At 25.6% G+C, this 9017-nt stretch overlaps 1 long non-coding RNA gene across 1 annotated transcript in view; it reads left to right on the forward strand.

The window, feature by feature from the left end:
* Positions 1-8743, forward strand: part of LOC114577057 (uncharacterized) — a 96167-nt gene extending 87424 nt beyond the window's left edge. Inside the window, exons 4-5 of the long non-coding RNA XR_009832983.1 lie at positions 7703-7870; positions 7999-8743. This is a non-coding gene — a long non-coding RNA (uncharacterized LOC114577057). The remainder of the gene's footprint in view (positions 1-7702; positions 7871-7998) is intronic.
* Positions 8744-9017: the final 274 nt, after the last annotated feature.

Consider the following 9017-nt stretch of genomic DNA (forward strand, 5'->3'; position numbering starts at 1 on the left):
ATAATTATTGATAAAATATTTTGAAAATTCAAACTTTCTTTTCGTCATACTTTATCAAAAAGACTGGAATTATAAATTTGTCATGGATTGTCGGATGAAAACTCACTCCATTATCGAATTAGAGCATCAGAAGAAATTTTTCTTAAATATATATATATGAAAATGAATTATGGTAAGAATTATGAAAGACAAAGTTCTAAGACTATTTTTTTTTCCCAAATAGAATGATGAATGAAACTTTTTAGCACTAGGTTTACGATTTTATGTTTAAAAATTCTATATGCAAATATTATTTTTTAAATATTATATTATATTGATTTTTACTGATATAATGCAACAAATATATATTTCTGATGTTCTTTGGAACATTTTATTATTTCTAGATATTGCATATATTATTATTTTTATGAAAATCCGTCAATTTGACGGATTATAATTTATATAAATCAATTATTGCGAAATAACAAAAATGAAATAATAATGAATAAGAAAAAACAATACCAAGCAAATGACGACTGTTTAACAATAAATACATAATCAAGTTATTTATAATTGTGATATGATAACAAATAATCCTTTCAACGAATTTTGCAGAGAAAAGAATTTTTGTAATCTGATTTTAAATCTATCTTATTATTTTATAATAACAAATACGTGAAAGATAATTTCAACAATGCGTTTTATAAAAAAAAAAATAATAAATGCTATTTGGAAGTTTAGCAAAAATTTATTTTCGTAAATGAAGATTTGAATTTTTTAAGATATTTTCAAAACTTATCCAAAAAAAATATATTTTTTTTTACAATTTTATGGGCAAGTCCTCAAAAGACATGGAATTGATAAAAAAGAATAATAAAAAGAATAAAAAAGAATAATAAAAAGAATAAAAGAATAATAAAAAGAATAAAAGAATAATAAAAAGAATAAAAGAATAATAAAATAACAACATAAATGAAGACTTGGATCGGATTCTGATATAAACAAATTATGCGAAAAAGAAGAAGAATTTAACAATATAAACGAAATTGAAGATTCTAACAGTGGGAATGAAAATTATCACAATACATACCGTAATAAAAAAAAAGAATACGTATTATTTCAGATATTGGAACCGAAAGTGAAACAAAAAATGCTGATAATGAAGAAAATAAAATCCTGTGAAAACAGGCCAGATGGTCTCTTTATGTGTTTTATAATTGTTTTTAAATTTGACAGTGCCATCAATGCCTGGATTATTATACAAAGAGATTAAAATTTTAATAAATTGGAATAAACAAAATTCGAAAGAATTTTCTCTTTCAATCAGCTGAAGAATTGGGCAGTAACCATCATGACCAACAAAATACTAACTTCAATTCAATATCTGGAGTCTAACTATATTTAAATTAAATCTAACAAGTATATATGCAGTAGTACATCCAAGATAGAGTTTACATGTAAAAAATGTATTGAAGACAATGGTAAATAAAAATCTATAGATTTTAAATAAATAATTTATAAAAAATTACATTTTAATATAATAATATCCATCAAAAAGACGGATTTCAGTAAAAAAAAATATATAGTCAAGTATATATCCATAAATCTAATATTAATGAATATTTTACTCGAAATTTTATATATTTCAAAAGATTTTGTACATGGTTTCAATATTCATTTTTTTCTTTATTAAAATATTATTTTTATTATTTTACGTTTATTAGGATAGAAATATCATCATGCTAAAACCAGATACAGATTCTTTTCGAATATGTAAAATTTTGAATAAAGTATTCATTGAAAATAATAATAATTTTCATTCGTCATTCTATTTAGAAAATAAAAAAAAACTAAATTATCCACAAAAAACATAAAATAATCTTATGACTTTATCTGATCTTTTAGATTTTTTAGATCAAAAAATAAAAATTTTAATTTATTCATTATTCATAAATGGAAGATGAATTAGTATAAATTATATCGTATAATATAAAATTTAGAGGAAATATTTAATGATAGTGCAGAGCTAGAACCAAACAGGAGCAAAGATATATTCAATATGCTCCATTTCATCATTTTCAACACTCAATTACTTGTTTTTAATAATATCTTAACATAGTAGTACTATAAAAATCTTTTAAGAAGAAAATCATTGTTATTTTATTATTTTTCTTTGTACATTTATAAAAATTATTATAATATATATATCATTAATATATATTGATTAGTTTTCATATATCTATAAAAAATTAAACGTGTTTATTTTATATCAATATGACATATTAAAATTTTAATTTTGTTAAAAAATTACTTAATTTTATATTTGAAAAATTTTTGTTTTATTTAATAGTTAAGAATGGTATAAATATGTGTATAAAATCATAAAACTTTTGAGAGATAATAGATCAAGTAATAAAATTATCTAATTGATCTCTTCTAATTAATGTTATAGTATAATAATTTTGACAATTATATATGTTTTTCATTGCTTTGTCATAAAAAAAAATGAAAGAGAGAAATACATTATTCCAATCTGTTATAGAATAAATTTATTTCCTTCTTTCTTTTTAAAACAAAATTTTTGTTAACTCAAATGTAACTAAATTGTTCCATTATAAAATTGTCTAGATCGAAATAATAAATAAATCTTTCTTTTTAATTTTACTTTTTAAAAAGGAACAGAATCAAAAAGTCCGAGCATTGTTTATGCAACTTAACCAAGAGAATAAATTCCAGTTATAAATACATTAGCCATTATTATCCATAAATTTTAGAATCAACAGAACAATTCGTTAGTGCACATCAAGAGAATTTATCATTAGTTTTTTTATTATTTAATTCAAATCCATATTTCTATTTTCGTTAATATTTTCTTTATAGATAATAATGTTGAGTTTATATATATATAAATACTTCTTTCTTTTCTTTTTTTTTTTTCAAGTGATATAGAAAAGAGAAAAGAATGCAATAGTCAGAGCAACCTTATATCCAACGTATTATTGTTAATGTATTTTAGCTTTCCAACTGATCCAATAATGAGTTACAGAAAATCTTATCCTGAAGATCCTGTGTTCAGATTCTATATATAATGAAATGTTGCCATTCGAAGAAAGAGGTGAAAGAAATGAAACTATAATACTTTAGCAATCTTCTACACCACAAGAGAAATATCCAATCGAAATGCAATCCTTAAAGATATAGTATAACTGGAGATTGACCTCGAAGCTTTTTTTCAATATTTCAGAGGGAATCTTATCTCATCCTCTAGCTTTATTAAGTTTAATCCTTTTTCCTATCAGTTAATTCCTTATTACTCGGCCATAGTAAACAAAGAAGGTCGATCATGCGTCGAGTCATTAGCTGTATTTTTATCCGTGTGTTCGAACTTGTGCAAAATGTATGCGTCTTATGACATGTATATTTGGGCGCAACGAAAGGAAAAGTGAAATAATAAGCACGTTTGAACATAACTAATAACTTTTAAGATATCTGGAAGCAATTATGATCGAATCATCAGTGAACAAAAGTGATTTATTATTTGAAAATGAATAATGTAATTTGTAAATTAATACTTAGTTCAAATCAATAATATTTAGAGAAAACGTTATCGTAAAAAATTAATAATCTTCGACTGTGTGTATTTTTCAAAACAATGAGTACATGCAATGCTACTTGATATTTTTTACAGTTCCACGTTGTTTCAGTTACGTTTCTTATTTTTTTGTACATACTTTATAAGCTCTTGTTGGATTTTTTTTTCAATGAAATCTATATGTTTCGAAAAATGGTCCCAAATGTTGCGCGTGTAGTCTCATTGCTGTGTCTCCATTCGATAATTGTCCTCGTCTTTTATAATCTTGTAACGGTTTTGTAATAATGCTTCGGCTATTTGAAGTCTATACTCGGTGTAATTCTGTTTCTTTTCGATATTGTTTTTATTGTACAGAATATACGAATTAAAAAGTGCCATATGAAATATTTAAGAAAAGATGTTTTGGCATTCTTTCAAGTATTAATATCCGATTTTGGTAATCAATGCCAATCATTCCCCTGTTGTAATCAACAATACATTTTGGCTTGAAAGGATTTAGTCATTTCCGCTTTGTTTATTCATTTCTATAATTTCGTGCTTTTAGAATATGGTCTCATTTATCTTTCCATTTCAACATTAATATGCAGCTTGCATTGCAGCTTCTCATTCTGCATTCCTTTTTTTTTAATTTTGCTTTAACAAAATATTCCGGTATATTTTTTCTATTAAAACGTACTGTTCCAATAGAATTTATTATATATTTATATTTTTATATTTTCAATTAAAGTTAAAAACAAATTCGGCCAATTTTATATCAATTCTGTAATCAAGATTTGCTTTATCGTTACCTGAATATATTGATAATATTAAAATTAGGCAATAGTCCGATGCTGACACGCACAGTTTATAAAATTTTATTCCGAATCTCGCTTTTCGAGGGATTAAATTGTTTATAAGACACGCGTTTCTTAAATTTCGTTAACGATTCATCGACCGCGATGTTCTTTTCCATTACATATTTCTTTGAATTTTTTATTAAAATAGTTTATAAACAAGTTTGACTTTACATAATATATCCATTTCATATATCCATTTCAAATGGAAAAACCTAATGATTTGTAAAAATCTTTTCAGTGATATAGTTTTCCTGAATGTCGGTGTTCCTATAATAACTCTTTTAGATAAGTTCATCTGAATTTTTGGTTTTTCAATTGAATTTATCTAAGTATCTAAGTATCATCAATTTTCTTTCTTTTATTTTCTTTGATTATTGTTTGTCCTACCGATTCGTTTCTGTGATAATATTATTGTCAAAATACATCGTATAAAATTATATTAAAAAAGTCTTTTATTTCTACCTAACTGATATAAAATTGCTAGGAGTCTGCATATACTCCCAGATTTTTGGTTTGTTGCTTTCTTCTTTTCAAATCCATCAATAATTGCTTCGATTGATGATTGATCTTCTGTCATCGGAGTCATCTTCAATGATTAATTTTCACGGACGTTTTCGTATAGGAAATACAATACCGCTATCATCGCTTTCGTTATCAGAAAGATCTACCGAATCACTATAATACACAATAATACACTTCTCACAATTATCATCAATATTAGATTTTCTTTTTACTGACATGGTAAATATAAGGATTGTTTAATTTTATAATCTAAACGTGCGAACATAATGAAGAATTACACGTAACTAAAATAAGAAAATATCGAGAATAACTGAACCATGAGTTTATTGTCTGTTTACGTTTATTTCAAAGTGCATGAGCCAGGCTTGTGTTATTTACGTTTGTCCCGAACAAAGTGCACGAGCCAGGCTCGTATTGTTTATGTTTGGTCCGAACGAAATACTTACCGTTTTTGGCTCAAATTTTTTACCACCAGTTTCACTCGTTATCGTAGGATAAAAGCTTGAGACAATAAGAAATATATAGTAAAAAATCTCAAGATTATGTCAAAATGCAAAATTTGATTCACGAGTTTATTTTTAATCAATGATGTAGTCATTCTTGTTATGAACAATTTTTTAGTATCTGTGTGCAAATTTTCAATATTGAATTGATAAAAATTAATTGATTTTTGAGAAAAATAATTGGAGATGGATATTATTTTGGATATCATCCAAATTTTTAAATTTTTTTATCTTACAAAGTATCAGCTTAGGTCGGAATAAATGGAAATACGATAGTGCAATATTGGGCGAGTGAGACAATTACAATTCAATAATGTTTTCTAGGAATTGTCTTGCATTATCCTATTACAGAATAACATCTTTTCTGGTTGACAATCGCTGGACACTTTTCAATTAAAGATTTATTTATACGATTATTAACAATTATTAACAGCAAACGTAAATTTGACTATTTATAAAGAATCTTGAAAGTATTTGGAAAGATATTTCACAAGGTGTAATAAAGCTATTAAATTATTATAAAAATAATACAAAAATAGTTATTAAAAAAATTATTTAGAATTGTTTAAAATTTTAAAGCATTTTATATAAAATTGAAGTTGGTTCAGACAATTTGAACAAAAAGTTGTTCTTTTCCTTCGTGCTTTTGATCGGTCTGTTTGATGTCTTTTATCTAAATAATATAATTTGCATGAATGTCTTATTCCAAAATAAATTTTTCGAATAATGATATTATGCTGATTCCATTGAAAATAAAATTTTGTTGTATTTTCAAACAACCCTATCAATTTTGCAATTAATGATTATCTAAATCTTTTAATATTTATGTTCTTCTTTGTTGCAATTTTGTTAAATCATTAAAGCGTTTATAACTGAAATTCCCAGGAGAAATTTTTGATTTCTTTTTTTGTAGTGGTGTAAAAAATTGTGTAGTGGTATAAAAAATCATTTGGTCTGAATAATCTATACCACATTTTCCTTTATTGTATTCAAGAACAGCTAATGGTTTTAGTTTTGAATGACTGTTGATTTATAAAAACAATACAAATGCTGTTTTTTTCTATTTGGTACCATAATGGGAACATGTTTTATGGATAAAATTCTCACGTCTCTCTATTTAAGTATGACAATTTCCTAGTTTGCAAATAGTTTGAAAAATGAGTTTTAGAATTTTTTTATTATTTCTCAATGTTCAAACTATATGAACCTTGCGGTTTAGATGTCATATAGCTAATTGATAATTTGTATAAAAATTATCAATATAATGTTCGACCTTGATAGAAAAGTTTCTCTGCAAATTGTAGACATATGTTGTGTGTCAATTCAGAGTAAATTTTCATTCCCCATATTTATCGCCTGAGCATAATTTAAATAATTCGATCCTGTTTTTTTGTGTGTTTTACTTGATATATATTGTTTGAAAATGAATTTTCCGCGCTATAGAATCAACGTTTCATCAAGGAAAATATGTTCTCCTCACGATGATATGTTTTTTTTAATATTTTTTTTGCAGTTTGTCGAAAATATTTTTCTAAGCCAATCATCACAGATAATGGACAGAATAAAAATTGCTCAATAGTAATCCAAATCTATTTTGTGGCATAATGATATATGATAATTGAAAATTGTATAATAGGCTTTTTGACCAATATTATTCAGTATTCAGCTATATTTACTTTTACAAATTCTATCTTAAGAATTTTTTTATTTTTTCGAGATTACTAGGTATTTACTTATGCATCCATGAGCATAGGTTTAGTTTAGATTTGTTTAACTTTTATTGCGCTAATACAAGCAAGTTTATTATTTCATCATCAACAAACAAAGCAAATACATCATATGGATATTGCCATAATTGTCTAATGAAACTGCCTGTCTCCCGAAAAAAAAAATGATTTTTGTCGCCAAATTCATTCCATTTATTAAATTGAATTGTGAACTTTCTTCGGCATCGCCAACATTTCTTTCTTCCTCAATGACCAATTCTTGTAAAATCTCGTCAATAGTATCTTCATTACATTCACTATCACTACTATTGCTTTCATCAATATCCAAATCAGAATTTGATGATGCAGAATTTGATGATGTATTTATATTTTTCTTTCTGGAAAATCTCATTTTTTCCTCTTTGATATCTATTCGAATTTATTTTAATTATAGGCCTCGTTAACAGGTTTTTTCTACGCTGCTATATGACTCACTTATAAAATTTCTGCCCTAATTCGTTTCAATGTCGAAAAGAATTAATAGTTGTACTTGTTACTCGACAGAGATTCGAACTGTTCGTATAAAGTGGCGAGATGACAAGTGAAGACTTCAAAAATATAACGATGGAAATGATGCTGGAGATTATTCTTGCGACCACTAGTGAAATAATACTAAAATACTTAGCAGTGTGCTTGGTAGAGTGGCGTGCATGATCTGAAGGAGATTTCGCGGTAAGCAATATGAATAATTATATATAATGTTACAAAAGTATTCAAATGCTGATACGTTGTTGATAGTTTTTATACATTTTATACATTTAGAAATGTAAATACTGGTACTAAGTTAAAGCATTTTTCAGTTGATGTCAAGCTATCATTGATAGTAACATAAAAGTTGCAGTATAATATTCAAAATGAATCCGAAAAAGTCTGAAACACAAAAGTGTGTACGAGAAATTACCCTTCGACTGCATAAAGATGGGAAATCATATAGTGAAATAGCAAAAATTGTAAACAAAAGTAAATCTATATTATATCATAAACAAATCAAAAACTTGTTCAGATCGAGCAAGAAAATTAACTGAAAAAGAACAAAAAATTATTATTCTCGAAGTAAAAAAATTCTATATCTGTACCTATACTTTCAAGTATGATATTGGAAATGTTTGACAAAGATGTTCATCCCCAATTATGTCGACGAAATATTAATTTTCATGATAGAGTAACAAGAAAAAAGAAAAATCAAATCAAAAGAAGAGATTTTTGTAACAAAGGTTAATACATCTTGGGAATGTATTTTCTGGTATTTTTAACTCGGATGGACGAAAGACCAAATACGAAATTGGACATTCAAAATATACCGCTATTGTGTTTATATATATCAACTTTTTCGCTACAAGCGTGTCGAGAAAGATTGTCGGAGGCCTTTTACGCATCATTGCAACTCGAATTATTTTGATGATGTATTGAAAAAAAACTTCTAACACACTCATTTTTAATTGTTTTATGTAATTATCTAATAACGTTACAAAATATAATAATGTAATATAATTGTATGATAATAATAATTGTTAATAATAATATTGCATGTGACATTGTTCGAAACATGATGTGTTACACAGATCAACATCGCAAATCTGATATTATTATCACGATTCGCTCTTCCTATCGTTTTTTGAACATACAACATTCCTTCGCAACGAGTTCTTTCGTTTCGTATTTTCATTTGTGTAAAAATAGAAAGTGTTTTCCAGTAAGACGAAATGGATTGGTTTATTCGAAATGTTATTGTTATTTTCTAAATTTAAAAGTCGAGTTAATTGTAGATAAAATTTTGTCATTGATTTTTTTGTACCATTTTATATTTTTTCGTTGTGAA

The sequence above is a fragment of the Apis cerana genome, linkage group LG16 (genome assembly GCF_029169275.1).
Source record: "Apis cerana isolate GH-2021 linkage group LG16, AcerK_1.0, whole genome shotgun sequence".
NCBI classification, from domain to species: Eukaryota; Metazoa; Arthropoda; class Insecta; order Hymenoptera; family Apidae; genus Apis; species Apis cerana.